General features: G+C 46.9%; 1 long non-coding RNA gene across 1 annotated transcript; it reads right to left on the reverse strand.

Annotated features, from left to right (window-relative positions):
- Window positions 1–11404: 11404 nt before the first annotated feature.
- On the reverse strand, window positions 11405–14665 carry LOC142037613 (uncharacterized). The gene is made up of 3 exons (XR_012652419.1): window positions 13536–14665; window positions 12976–13172; window positions 11405–12232 (listed from the first exon to the last, which is right to left on the reverse strand). It is a non-coding gene; the product is annotated as an uncharacterized LOC142037613 (long non-coding RNA).
- Between the last annotated feature and the right edge of the window lie 1020 nt (window positions 14666–15685).

Raw genomic sequence — 15685 nt, forward strand, 5'->3', positions numbered from 1 at the left:
AATTCCTTTTGAGAAGGGGTTTTGTCTGTGTGAGTGCAACAGAGTGAGACCAGCCTTATATTCTTTCAACTCTAATATGTAGTTAGTTTAATTGTATGGACCATTTTATGTGCACTTCCTTTTCTAAGCAATTCCAACAAAGTACTCATAATTACAAAAACATGGTTTAGCAGAAAAACAAACAAAAAATCCTCAGTATCTTTCCTGTTAGGCTGTTCTTGGCCCTTTTCCTAACAGTTGCTGGCAAAGTTCAACTTCACTGTTCATTTCAGAGGCTCAAGTGGGGGTAGGGATGGACTTCACTGTAGCCTACAATAATTAATATTCTTTGGCACAAGACACACATTAAAGGGGTACTGGCAAGAGAGTAGTCACGGTACCAAAAATTCAACCAGTCCTTTGCACTTTAGATCAAAGAACCATAAAAGGAAAGTTAAAAAACAGGATTCCCTTTTCTGCTGAGGAAGAGGAATAAGATGTGGATGATAGCAAGTTGCACTGCAGTGTTATAGATACTTCACGGCTGATACTGATACTTCTCTGAAATGTAGATATTTCCATTGCTTAGCTTTCTCCAGCCACATGAGTTTGGCGATCTCCTTGGTGGTTCTACAAGAAGTCACTGATGTGCTGATTCACCTCAGTGCCCACCCGGGTGTGGGTACGTGACATCTGCGTGCCTGGCCCACTGAGGTGGTTTAGCTGAACAGGATTACAACCCCTCTGCATCAATGCTCTGTTTAACCAGGCTTTGTGAAACCCAGCTGTAATCAGCTTGGCCATCATACCTGGTGGATGATCAAGCTGTTTATTGTTTTTTCAATGCTATGCTCTCATACAGGAGACCCTGTGTGGCTCAGCTGAGTGCCTCGCCTCTTCTCCACAGCCAACCTGGGCTGCTGATGGAGCCGTACCCAGCTGGCGGTACCTGGGAGGTGAGAAATGCTGTGGAGAGCCTCAGGAGTCTGTCCCCTACCAGGAGCCCATCCTCAAACGTCCCAGTAGAAAACATACTTCCATTTGTAGCTTGCTTATGTAGCCTTTGCAAAGAACCTCATGCACTGAGATACCAGAAAGTTAGGATGCCTGATGGGGGAAAAAAAAAAAAGAAAAAAAAGAAGGGGGAGGCTTTTTCTCAGGTTTTATATAAGCAACTGTTCTGGAGAAAGCTGCATTCCAGTGTCACTGCCTTATGCTTGAGCTGAACTTTTCTTGACATGTACCCTTGAATGCAGAACGGTTAACACAATCTCCATTAAGTCCTATGGCAAACAAACATTTTGGTGCGGCTGGTATTTGTTTGCTAGTTGCAGACAAGTCGATCTCATTAGAACTGCATTTACAACTTTTGCCAAGCGTTTTGAAACTGGTTGACACGCGCAACAGCTGCCTGAGCTGGAATGGCATTCCATTCCCCGCCTCCATCTTATTAGCACAGGGGATGGCTTGATTAATGGCAATTAGATGGGATTTTTAAAAATGAAAGATAATTTGTCTTTGGAAGAGCCGTGTAGTGTGTTTTCATTCTCTGATTTAAAATAAGCCACAAAGTCTGGGGTTTTATGGCTTTTCACAAAAGCCAAGAGAAGTGCTCACCCTGAGCTAACCCACAAAATTTGAAGTAAAAACATTTTAAAGGGTGATGCAAAGTGTTTTCAGCTGGTACTTAGTGGGGCTTTTACATTAAACTGCTCTTTAAAAAACACAACCAAACAAGAAGATTTCAATGGTGACACTTAGATTTTTCCAATACAACTCCAACATGGGCATCACTGTGTGAGGTGGGGGAAGGAGAACCTTGCTGTCCACACCCTATGGCACATTAAGTGATGCTGAACAGAATTCACATGAGCTTATGTGAAGACCAGCGTGATACAGGGCTCAGCTTGGGCTACACATTTGTTAGACGGGTGCAAAACAGAGTTTATCTGCACTCCTTAACTCTCCAAAGATGTCACCTGGGTGGCCATTGCCTCCTGGCCAGCTGTCCTGTTTCAGCCAGAGCATGCACTTGGTCACAGCTGAAAGCATTTCCACAGGAACGCGAGGACCCAGTTTCACCCTCATTCCTCCAGGCCCTCTGTGCTGGGCTGTTGAGCTTACAGCCTTGAATAGACAGGCTCTTGATTCAGTGCAGGCTATTACATCTAAACCATCAAATGTATTTTGTTTGGCTCTACAGGCTTTAAAGTTAGGGGCTGTGGTGCCCTTCACCTCTGTTAAGATGCTTCTCTATCAAAGGGACACTGTCCATCAAACTCAGCAAAGCACCAAACAGCCAAGATGCTCTTCTCTGAGCAGCTGGGGAGTCACAGTGGCCAAAGCAGCATCTATATGCAGGTGTTCACATGCGTAATTTCACCCATAAAACTCCTGCATAAACATTTTAGAGAGGTTTCTGGCAGTTTAGTTTAAACCCCATGTTTAGTTTAAGCCCTGTGTTGGCAGAAAAGCTGCGCTCATTTTCACTCTCTGCACAAACCTGAAGTTCTGAGCTCTGATTCGTGCTCCCAGATAAATTTAACTATGGTGCTAGAAGTCATCATTGCAGTTAAAATTAAAAAAGGACAGTGAATCAGACTCCTGAAGTAGGTGAGGTCCTTCTGCCGAGTTGGCTCAGATTAAAACAAGATAAAAAATAGACTTCTCATAAGAGGATGCACTTGCAGTGGTTTAACTAATATTTTGACCTGCAGAGGTAGAGGGGTTTCTTCATAACCTGTTTCCATTCAAAGCCAAAATGCATTTTGGAGCTACTCCAAGACTTTAGTTTCTATTAGAGACCACACAACTCTGCCCTTTTCTTGCACCGTTTCATCCTCACACTCTCGCTAACAGAAAGGACATTGAGGCCAAGCTATCCCGCGGAGACCAGTGAATGGTCCTTGAGTGTCCAGTTTGAGATCCCAGAAGTAGTCTTGACTATGAACTGGAGACTAAAAGCCACTATTTGCTGATTTTAATTGAATTGCTCCAGTTAGTCTCATTACAGAGAAGGTAAAGTCAGAGGCGGTCTGATACATTCACGCTTCATCTTAGAAGCTGTGGAATGAGTACACAAGAGGTGCACTTTCCCGTTGGCCTCTGCATCCACATCCCAACCCACATGCAGGCGCTTGGTCAGCCAGTGTGGCTCTAGCTACAGTGTTGGACTGCAGGATTGCTGCCTTGTAAGCGCTGATTGTAAGTTTTAATGAGACAACCCAATTAGATGGCTTGACAGACCATCACAACAGTGACGCAACTGCGCTCAAACCCCATTACAGAAGCAGCAGAATTTCAAAGAACCGCTTTAAAAGAAAAGTCACAGAATAGCTCGCACACAACCCTGCAAACAACAACATCACCCACAGGCTGGCGGAGCAAGGGGAAGGGCTGTGAGAGTAAAGGCAGAAACAAGACAAGTCAAAGGAATTAAGCCAAATACTGATTTTCACTTTCTGACACTCAGCATGGGCGCAGCTTGGGTTTCAGGTACCGTCTATGGAATATAACTGCTTTACATAACTCCCACTGTATTGGTCTAACGGTGCCTACAGAGAGTTATTACATAGCCTTAGCAAAGACATGCATGTACAAAATCACTTGTGCAGGCAGTCCCTTACGTTGTCCTACAGATACTGACTGATGCGCAGGGCTGTATTCACTGATCTTCCCACACCCACAAGGCATTTCCTACCCAAAAGCCAGAGGAAGGTTTTACCACCTTAGCCACTGACTTCAGAGGATCAATGGATCTGGATTTTGGAATTTTCTCTCCTCTTCATCCTCCCATTGGGCATTGTTCATACGTCACCTGCTGTCCCTCCTGGTTTGAACTAGGAGGCTGGCCATCCCCACAGCTTGCTACAGGCAAGCTCTGTGAAAGCTTATCCCCAAACCTCTTGTTTTTAGCAGGTTGAGCCCAACACCTTAAATGTCACCAAGCCATGAGCTAGCTAATGGAGTGTTTAGGTAACACGTGTGCATTGAGCGATTCTCAGCAGTTACAGTCCTTCCCTGTTGACCAAAAAAGAGGCCAAATAGAAGGTCCAGCAGGCTTGGCAAGGGCCCACTTGTCAAACCAGAGCATTTTACAAAGCTTTTCTCCTTTCCAAATGAGCCTCTCCTCATTTTTCCATATGTGTCAAGGAGGATCTAAGACTAACAAAGAGAGTAATTAAAAAGTTGCTGGCTACTGATACCACTGTGGCTTGTCAATGTTATTTTCCCTAAATTAAAAAGACCCATACACACACCCTGCTTGAACTGCATGACACGTGCGTCAGAGAAGGAAATCTCAAGCCCTGAGCTGATGCTGAGAGAAGCATTTGTTTGCCTTGCCCACAAGAGCGAAGAAGACCCCTACGGTGCTGCCGTAGTACACTGAGAGAGATGCGGGCAGCGGGGGCTGTGTGGAACATCTGCTCTGCCCTACAGATGCTGTCCAAGTCTCTCTTCCCAGCCTACTGCTAGTTGTTATTCAAAGAAGTATTACACAGAGAGAGACACCTCCTTTTCCATCAGCTCTCACTGAGCCCTGTCCCAGCGAGCTGTCGGTGGGAAGCACCCACTGAGGACTGGGAGGCACCATACTGTGGTTTCAGTCTCAGATCCAGTAACCATCACGCAGCTGGAGCTGCAATGCAGGCCACCGCAGGCTGCAAACTCCCTGCTTGCTTTTCATGTTAGTATAAATCACTTGACACCACGTGAAGTATCGCTGCCAGCTCTGACAGCCTCTTGGGAAGATCCAACACACTATGACAAGTCAGTGGGAGTTTTGCCTTAACAAGTCCAAACTGAGCTACCCCAACCCTTGCAAGTAAAGAGCAACACTTCAGGAGAACAGATGAACTCTGTAGCATTACGAACGTGTCCGTATTTGTTTCTGTGGGGTAAAACATCCTGTCAAGCAACAGGTTGTTAACACATAGATAGCCAGTTTTCAATAAACTGGTGCCCAACTCCTGTGATATTAAATGACAACCTAGTGCCTAGTAGCATCGGTGAAATCAAAGGACGTCCCACTCCCATGGTCATAGCTCTGGAGGCTCTGACATGCACAGCGATGCGTGATACGCTTTTGGGAGAGGGGAGGTAAGGCAGAAAAGCTGGTCTGCAGACAGCGAGCCCACTGTGGGTGTAAGGTGTGTAATGGGTTGGCAGGGTGGGAGATATGCACCCCGGAGGTGCCCTTATAGCTCTTATCCCAGCCCCAAAGGGACGCACCTTGAGAGCGCGTCCGCGCATCCTGCGCATCCCAGACACCAGTGAAGAGCTGGGATGCGGTGGGCAGCGCGCAACGACCGCCCTCGAGGGGCACGGGCTTATGGAGGGGACGCAGCTGAGTGCGCCGAAACAGCCTCCTTGTTTTCCACACTGCATCCAAAACACCAGAGCCAGTGGTGGGTCGGACCTCTGCAGGCATGTGTCACGGGTTAAATAAAAGCCAAACTCCTGTCAACAGCAAAGGGAGCCTATAAGTGTATGCCAAAACGTGGATGCAGGTCTGCAGCGTGCCTCCCTCGCAGAGCACCCCGACGCCTTTCCGCTGACAAGAGTCTTTGCGGCGCTACTCAGGAGGCAGAAAATCGAGCCAAAACAAAAAAAGCAAGATGGAAGAAAAGCAGTACAAGTGGCTCGCAAGGCCGTTAATAGCGAGACGAAAGTCTCGGGTGCGGTGACTGTGGGGTTAGGCCAGTCAGTGAAATTCGGAGCAGCGGGCAGCAACGCCACGGAGGAGCAGCAGGGCACCTGGGCGACGGCGTGTCACGACACGGCTCGGTGCTCGAGGCGCGTCTCCCCTCTGCCCCCCAAAAACCCAGCCGAATTTGTCACAACGGCTCAAGAGGGAGCGAGGCCGCCGGCTCTCCTCCGCCGGCCCCCTCACAATAGAGGATTGCCCTATTTGTGTGCAAAGGAGAGGGGCTGCCGCAGCCCTTGCATCTGTAAGGGCTGGAGACAAGCCGCACAGATAGGCAGAAATCAATAAGCTGGCGGATCAGAGGGCCGGGCGGAGGAGCCGCTCCGTGCACACGCACAGGGGCCGAACATCTGTCAGGCAAACAAAAAGCAACCCAAGCGGAACAAAAGAGAGGATTATTTTCACTCAAGTTCTTCTTCAGTCTCAGCAGGCAACGTTCAAGCCGTCTTCGTATTCAGACACTGAGGCCTTATGGAGTACGGGCTGTCCGGGAAATGCCAAACGCTGTTACCAGAAGACAAAAGAGGGGGGAAAAGAAAAAAAAAAAAAGAAAAGTAGATATGGAAAATTCAGACTGTCTTGTTGAGTGCGATCGAGCAGGGGGAAGGTGGAGGGGGCACCGATAAGGGGGTGGAGGGCAGGGAGGGGAGGAGGACAGCGTGACAACGCCATGAAGAAGTTGATGGCAAATCTCCGCAGCAGCGCTTGAAAACAAAGCTGATCGCATCAGGCGCGCCACAGAAGCACGAAATATTGGGGCGCAGCTCTGGATTCACGAGCGCTGAGGCTGTGCCCCCCAGCTCCCCGCCTGGCGTGGAAGGGCAGAGCCCCGGGGGAGTCGGGAGAGCTGGCCCCGCACCCCGAGGTCCTCCTCACCTGGAGGGAGCCCGGCTTCGTCCACCACCCCCCGTCACTTCTGGGGAGCGAAGGATTTAGGATAAGCTGAGAAACAAGCTGCCATGCCTCTCCCTCGCGCTCGGAGTTAGACAGCGGACACGGTTACTTTGCAGCTTGGTTTCACCAGCACAGCTGTCTCTTCTAATTGGTGTGTCCTATACGTGCTAGAAATAGGTGCAAAAAAGTGAATTTGTGGTGAAACAGATCAAGTAAAATCAGATTTGGGCTTAAAGTGTCAGAAACCTTCATCCTTTCTGAAAGACAAGACTTTTGTCCTCTGAATTATTTCACAGTTGAGAACTCCCTGCATTGCATTCGCATGCTGCTGCTCTGTGCCCTTATGCCACGGCTGGCTTGGTGCATTTTTAAACTTAAGTTTTATTAGGGAAAAAACCCTCTAGGTTTTGGGTTTTCTTCAACAGTTTCACAGTATGTAAGCTGCCTTCACTGCTGAAAGCAGGAGCTGTTCTGGATAAAGGTGAATCTGCTTAGCTGAAGATTTGCATTCTGACCTTGCAGCTCTGTGCCCGTGGATGCACCCACCCGTCAAACACTAGCCCACAGCATCCCACAAAACAGATACATGTCTCAGCCTTGAAAGTGACTTGCCATAGAAGACACAGGGTCTTAATGGCATTTTAGGGAGTATCACACCGGTATTTTGACCCAGCTTCATTTTGTTCTATTGTGTTCAGGGTGAGGGAGGGATGTGAACTGGAAGAGGTTTTGACTTAGGGAAAACCAGCACCTGTGTTAAAAAAAAAAATCCCAAAGTAATGACTGGAAAAAAAAAACAACCAAACATGTACTGAGCTGCTGCCTTGTCTTAGATGCTCCTAAATTTCCTTTGCCTAATTTACAGACACAGCTGGGTCGGCTGCCTCAGTGAGAGCTCCAGAATGACCCTTAAAAAGAGTAAGCCCTGATTTTTGTTTTCCTTGAGAGAATGAAGGAGAGGGAAGGACTGCCTTCCCCATCCCTGGGAAAGGTCTGGGCTCTCAGTCCCAGCTGGCCACAGGTGGCTTCTAGACCTCTTAAACTCAGCCTCCGCACATCAGGGAGGAGTAAGTAAGGCTTTGAGGGACTCATGCCATGTGTATTTTGCTCACATCTACCACCCACCTGAGAGGAACCAGAGGCAGCAGATGAGGGGCTCTGTCAGCAGCGTGTTCCTCCGTCACTGGCAAACGAGGGCATCTGCCACAGACACAGCACCTCTTTTTCCCAGGAGCTTTGCTCAGGTGAACCTTGAGCATTTCATAGCTTGCAGGCAAGACAGTAACCTCCACCAGGCACTGCAGATGCTGCAGACCCAGGTACCTTCACCACGCATAGCCTTGGAGACTCCCCCGTCTTCGTGGAGAAGACAGACGGAGGTTCAAGCAGCAGCAGACATAGCCTGCGTCCTACACTGCAGCTCTGTGCATGGAGAGCGTACCCAGCCGCCCGCACATGTCCTACACAGATCACACACGCATGCCTGGACTGTCTCTCTGGGTACTGAAAGGGCTCATGAGGCCAGAAAGATCAAACCTTCTTCTAAACCAAAGTAATTCGTCTGACAGCCTTTGGCATCTCCTTATCCAAGCTGCACCGCTCCCTATCCTTGAGTGAGCTGCGGGATATGCGAAAAGATTTTGGCCACCATATAGGCGAGCATATTATCACCTGGCTCCTCCGATGCTGGGACAATGGGGCTAATAGCTTGGAATTAGAAGGTAGGGAAGCCAAGCAGCTTCCCACTGCTGCTCTTGACCTGCCTGGGCTCTTGTTGACTTTCCCTGGCCAGCAGTTACTCAACTCACCCGCAGCCTTTCCTGGATGCCTCTGCTCTGCCTGGGCTGCAGTGTTTTGTAAGAGGTATTTCTAACTGACTGCTTGGTCATGTCTCAGGAATTTCGGGGGTCCCCTATTTACCTTTTGCAAGCAGTTCTCACGTAGACCATCAATAGCAAATCAATACCTTCTTATCTCACGGTTAGGATATTACTGGTATTTGTCCATAGTCAATGTTTTTCCTTAAAGCCAAAGCACTCGAGTTACTTTTGCTCGTTTTGGTTATTTTTCGCAAGCCTTGAACCACATGCAAGTACTATCCTAAGCCGCACAAGCAAATACTGATGTAAACCCGGGCTTTAGGGGGACGGTGTTAAAACAAGGGGTTTATGTTGATAAATAATAAAAAAATAATACAAAACTGATCATTTACAGGAGAGTAAACTGTTTAATGTGAGGAACGGTATCCTCATTAAAAGTTTTATGGTAAGGGAACAGTATAGTACATTGTGCAATAAAAACAGGGAAGATTTTGTCCTTTACTTCCTACCACAGAAATCTGCTCTTGATTCTCCCTGCACAACGGCTCCTCCAGAAGCTGGATAAGGACCACAGGAAAAGGCAATAAAGGAAGGGAGTAAAAGTAATAGATATATGTCTATCTTTCGTGCAACATTTTGCAACTTTGCCTTTGGAAACTAAGCATGTTTGATGTGTTTAATTTTGCCCTTGTCTACCAGCAATGGAAGAGAAGCCATCATCTCATCAGTAGGATCTTTTTTGGAGGAGATGATTGGTTTTGAGTCAATCTGGTTGTGAGAGGCTCTTGGATTAGGAGTCTTTGGAGGGGTCTTTTTTGCGCATAAAGTCTGACATGGTCAGTTCCTTAGGAAAATGGGTTTTGGGGTTGCTTTGATGCCTGTGAGGTTGCTCCACAGGCAAAGGATGGATCTGGAAGACGCAAGGCAGGGACAGGGACCCGGGCCAGCAGAAGGCACCGGTCACCTGGGAGTGGAGGCTGGCAGAGATGTGCTCTGAGAGCAAGCCTGACCTGTCAGTTTGATGGTCTCCATTTCCTCTGGAGTCATGGAGAACCCTGGTGTTCCCTGCAGCCTGTCGCACTCCTCAAAGCGCTTTTAACTGAAACATTAGAGAGACAATGCCAATGTGTGATATTAGTACGGCTTTGCAGAGTACTTGACATGGTCCATTAGACTGCCGCTTGGGAACTCCTGCTCCAAGTGCCTAAAAGAGAGACAGGACTAACCAGCGACTCTCAGACAAGCAGCTGTGACACGTGCCATCACAGTAAATTAATGGTGGCCACAGTTTTGACAGTTTAAGTCAAAACAGAACTGAACAATCAGAGCGAGTTTTTGTCTTGTGGCTGCAATGAATTCCCTGGTGGCTGCATGCGGCCACTATTATTGTCTTTGAGAGTCACTGCCCTAAGAGATGAGTTCTTTAACAAGTGAACAAATAACTCAATTAGAAATTAAAACAGTACATTCCTGAGAGGAGCTCAGCAGCCTCTTCTCCCATTAGCAACAGGGGGAGTTGCCACGCTCTGTACCTTGCCGAGCAATAGCTATTCTCCCTCCCTTCAGCAGATGACTCTGCTGTAACCGATTGCTTCACAATGTCATTCCAGTTTGCCTCTTGCAGGTACCGTTTGCTGATAGGTGGGAATGTGCTGATTTTTGATCAAGTTTCAGCCTAGGAAAAAAATTTAATTACACAAAACAAAATGGAGAGGGCAGGGGAGAGAAGACCAGATTTATGAGTTGATGAGTGAACTTTTTGTTGAAAAGTAATGATTGAGTACTCACTTTGTGGATGAGCTTGCTCTATCAAGGACAGAGGAAGATCAGTCATCCTAGGATCTGAAAACAGTCAAGAAATCAAACTCAGGCAATTTGAGGATGACAGATTGGCCAATCTGAATTACATGAGGAGTACAGATATAACTTTCCTCCAAGGTGGGAAAGAGAGAGAGAAAAGTATTTGTATTAAATGTATTCACTGGGCATAGGAAGCCTCCTGCAAGGAAGAAAATGTCACTTTGAGTCTATGTCTTGGTAGTGTGGTACTGAAAAACAGAAAGGGTGAAGGAATCGTGAACAGCTGGTGAGTGGCAGCCCTATGCCAGAAGAATGAAGTGTGGAGGAGGAGAGAAAGCAGTTTAAAAAACACCCAACAACAAAAAAGAGCTAAAACCCTAACTTCAACAGTAAAATAAAAACCCAAACAGAAAAACAAACCAGAAGTGTTGGGAGTGTACTCTCAAGCACCAGCTTCCCATGGACTATAAGAGCAACAGAAGCCATTGTCCTCTGTTGGGGATGGGAACCATAAAAAACAACGAGCTGGGCTGGGAACAGAACTGCTGTGTGCTCTCACTCGTATTTCTCAGCTAAACCCAACGCAACTCTCTCTCTCTCGAACATGAGGGATGCTGCACAGAGGATGAGTGCACCCCTGCCTAGCTGGGGAGCTGCTCTGTGAGCACGCACCTTCCTTAAAAAAAAAATCCCGACAGTTAGAACATAATCAGTTCATTAAGGCTCTCGGGTAAGAAGAAATAATGGCCCCGTAGCAGGGTGGTGGGCACGTGGGCCAGGGACCCACGGCCAAAGACACAACGCAGCCCACTGGCCGCGGCCAGCGCCGGGGGAGAGGTTTGGGCTGGGGCGGTTGCGGGCGGCAGCACGTCCCGCTCCGGGCACACGGCTGGCACCGAGCTCTGCTCCGCGGCTCCCGTCCTCTCGCAGCTGCGCTCCTGCCAGGAGAAAGAGAGAGGTTCACGCTCAGGCGAGGCACGCTGACTTTTCCTGGCAAGCTGGCCCCGCGGCGCACCACGATACGAAGTTTGTCCCTGCCTGCCTTCCCCCGGCATGGCCGTATTCCAGAGGTTTGGGCTTTTCTGCAGCAGGGCTGGGAGGAGCTGCCGGCTCCCCTCCAGATGCCGGGGACCTGCCCGGGCTCAGCACATGCTGGAGGATGACGGCGCAGGGCAGCGCTCGCTCCGTGCTTGCTCCCCCGGCCGCGCGAAATACTGCGCGAAGATGCCTGAAAGCGGGAGGTGATTTTTTGAGGAAGGAGAGATTAAGCAAAGGAAGACTTTAATTGAGCAATAACAGTGATATGTAACATTGTGACCGATATGGAGAGGCAACAAGGGAACAGGTATTCACCATTCCTCACGATACAAATATTAACGGGCTTCACCTGAAATGATGTGATGGCAAGGTCAAAACCAAGAGAGGAAATACCTCTTCCTATAAAGTATCAATTATGAAACTTTGGATTGATTAACAACAACAACAAAAAGACAAATCTAGGTAAAAATAGTCCATAAATGCAATTCAACACAAAGACATGGATACAACCTCAACCCAAAAGTCCTTAAATCACAGACTGCCAGATGCCAGGAGGATACACAAAAAGAATTATCTCTCTTTGCTAGCCCGATTCTTACACAGTGCTATTGGCCATTGTTGGAGGCTGGAGAGATCTTTACTGAACCACAGTATAGTCTTGTTTGCTTCTATTTTTCATTTGTCCTTTGAATCTTGGCATATTCGGTGATGAAAAATGAACCTGTCTTTGAAGCAAATACATCCAAATCACAGGTATCCAAAGTGCTATGTTAACCTGGCTGTGACACGTTTTGACATTCAGAATATTTAAACTTTTAAAAAGGAATCTGTTCATGGATGGGCTCATCTTTTTCAGGACATGATTGACAGGGGTCTGTTTCAAAATACCTCCCATTAAGGAAAAAAAAAAAAAAAAAGAAAAAAAACTACCTTAATGGTGAAGCAGGGGATGACAGCAGCAGACAAAAGGTCGTTGCTTCTTTGTTCTTCAAATCTGAAGAAAATACACAGAACTCCATTGTATGACTTTTTCATGCACAACATTGTCTCCCTTGACCCCATGCACATCTGCAGCCTGAAGTCCTCTGTTATCTCTGGATAACAGCTGTTCCATCACTGATTATTCATCAGCTCCACTTTAGTCTGCCTAAGGTGCTGTGAAAAGCCCCCAGGTTGCTGAGTTTGCTAACATGAATTCAAGATAAAGCCTAAAATTGCTGAAAAAAAGCCAGGATAAATAATGGATAACTCTTACTGGACATTTTGTTTGGTTATCTGCAGCACATAGCACACTTTAACGTACTGTAATTGCAGGATCTTTTAAAAATCTCAAAGAATCCCCTATGTCTCTCATCTAACTCCTATATACTTATTATTTGGCTTTGGGCAGCAAAATGCAAGGGCAAGGAACACATGCAGGTAGCACTGGAGAAGCAAGCAAGCCCTTCAGGCATATGATGTGCAGGAGCAGAATTTGAAGAACGATTAATTAGTGAGGATTCCCAGTTAAAAGAAAGTGACCGAAGATACGAGATACGTGCAAAACCCAACCCCTTTGAATGCAAATACTCCTTGATCTTTATTTGGGGCAGAGGAAGTAATTTCTCTTCTGTCTTCTCACACTTGCTATGGAGACCACAATTCAGTATGCACCTCCTCCCCAGGTAATTCATCTTCTGGGCTCTTCCACCACCCCCACCCCCCAATCATTTTCCACCCCTACCACTCCCCAGTTACCAATGCTCATATTCCCACATGGGTGCTAAATCCCATCAGTCTCTCTGTCCGAAGGATAAGGATGGAAGAGGATTTCTTTGATCTCCAAGACTCTTTCATGGGTCATTTGAGAGGTGAGGATGGAAGGTGAAGATTTCCAGTTTATCAGCAAGGTGTTGATGGCTACCAGATTGCTGGGCACATAATAGAAGACATTCCTGGGAAGAAAAAAAAAAGAGGAAAAAAGAAAAAGGTGGTTTGCAGCCCAGCACTAAGTTGTTAATGAGCTCCTGGTATAAATTCATGGGGTGCAGGGGCTGTACCTAAGCAGGTGGCTCTGCAGTGACAAGCAGCCCCCAGTTACCTACTTACAAGTAAGTTGTACAGCTCCTGTCCCTGAAATATCTGCATGCTCAGTATGCGAGTTTAGATTACTGTTACAGAGTCCACAATGTGCTGGGCACAGAAATATTAGCCCACCTTACAGACTATAAACCAGAGAAAATGGTTCCTGTAGGAGCCCCAGAGGAGGCACAGGGTATTTTGCGGAGTGGCCCCGAGTCCCGGTACCAGTGGCTCACCTGCCTTGTGGCCATCTGTAAAACGGGCTGCTCGGGAGTCACCACTCTTTGATCCCTCCAAAGGTGAAGATGCTACACATGCACAAATGTTGCAGGTAGCTGCAGTTTGCCTGTCGTAGTTATGAGTACTATAGCTCAGGTGCAGGATGCCAACACTTAAGTCTACTGAAATGATACAGAGGGACAGAGTTGAAGGTACATACTCAACCTTTGTTCTAAATTTCCCAATTTGATTGCAAACCCGACTTTTTTTCATGCTCCCAACTTCCCGTTTGTCTCTTCCAGTCCATCTACATCACATCCCTGCAATTATATCACACTCCCTTTGTCCGTATGCCAAGAATTTGCCGAGGACTTGCAAAATCCTCATTCCCGATTGTTTACCTGTTTTGTACAGCATTTCTGCCTCTCTTCAGAAAGCAATTCTGCTATAGTCTCCTTCTGTTAGACAAAATTATGCAAATTGCATAGATTAAATTGCTGTATAATGGTTGATCAGCTTTTCCTTATTGTTTGCCATTTGTTACACAGGATTTGCGTGCATTTAAGAGTTTTATGTGTTTAATAGATATTTAAGAGGCTTAGCATAGCTAATACCTTCAAGCAGTTCTGTCCCTGCAGACTACAGAGAAGTAAAGGCTACCTCTGTCATCAGTGGTTTTGACTCTAGGAGGTTTAAAAGTTGTTTTAAAAGCCCGAGTGGCAAAGGAGCTGGGGAGAAGATGCAGGAACAGCTGACGTTTGGAGACCGTGCTGCTGTTTACCAAAATGATCCCTGTCCCTCTTCCGATAAAAGGAGCTACAAAGCAGACCCAGCTCCCACCGGTGGAAGGGGCCTGGCAGGATGCGGGTTTCCAAATTCCACGCCGTTCTATTACAGCCTGTTTCCACTCATGCACATGCAAAATCTTGGATTCGCTTTGGTGCGAGCGTAGGCTCCTATTCCGGCTCGAGGCCGGCTGCAAGCGAACACATAGGCATTTCCTCCCCGTTGCCAGATCCTGTTCTCATTAACATGTTGCCAAAGCATTAATCATATCTCAAATCCCGCGTGCCCCTGAGCAGCCTTTTCCTCCCAGCTGCCTCATCCCCATTCCTTGATGGACAGACTTTCATCTCTCTCCCACTCCTTACACATCCTTGATCTTTTCCAGGAGCTGCAGCCCCACCAGCACAAGCAGGCTGGGAACAATGAGCGGTTTGCTGCCATCGAACTGGCTTTTCTGCTTTCTTGCCGGTCGCGTAGCAGAGGCCACTCCAGTGCACTCAGCAAAGCACACAGAATCCATGCAATACCTACAGCTTTTCTGTAAGCAATTAACTGAAGAAGTCAGGTTTGGTTTTCTTAAACAAATTAGCCTTTTAGTATTGAGTTATACACACCGTTGAGAAAACAGAGAGTAAAGTAAATACGTTCTTGAAAAGCAACCCTTCTCCCATGCAGCCCCAGAGAGTAGTACTCACACATTTGCCCACTGCAAACAGATGGGCCATTTTCTTGTGTCTCTATTAGGTAATAGGCTCAAGCTGTGAACAAATAAAGCAGAAAACACCCAATATGCCAATGTGTTAATTTTGTCTTCCTGTAGGTGTCCCTGTCGATTGCAAAAACGAGTCAAGCCCAACTTTTTCATTTCTTATTTTTTGCTAACAGAGAAAAAGACAAGTTATAACCTTTTTCCTGGGCAAACTAAACTCTGACTATATTTCATAGTAACGGATACATAAAAGGTGTTGGTTAAGCCGCATGTGAGAAACAACAAAACTAGCCTTAACAACTTGATAGTCTGTTTGTATACGTGTTCTCTTTTTAGATAGCTGGATTCGCCTTTGAAGCATACATCTCTACACATGTTCCTTACCAACCCTAAGTTTTAATGATATGGCCAGAACCACTCTCTCTAATGTGCATATGAATATACACAGTATATATAATTATGTGTCATTTTCATAGCCTTTCTTGCACGTGGCACTTGATGTACTTCACTGGGGTACGGCTCAGGACAGAATCTGGCTCAGGCTGCACAGACCTTATAAACTAGTAACATGTGTGAATGGTTCATCATTGCTTTTATACACAAGACTGCTCCCATGCTTGTGTTGGAACTGCCAGGAGGTTTCCACAGGGAACAAAATGGAAGATAACAACC

Source organism: Buteo buteo, chromosome 12, assembly GCF_964188355.1.
Source record: "Buteo buteo chromosome 12, bButBut1.hap1.1, whole genome shotgun sequence".
Classification (NCBI taxonomy): Eukaryota; Metazoa; Chordata; class Aves; order Accipitriformes; family Accipitridae; genus Buteo; species Buteo buteo.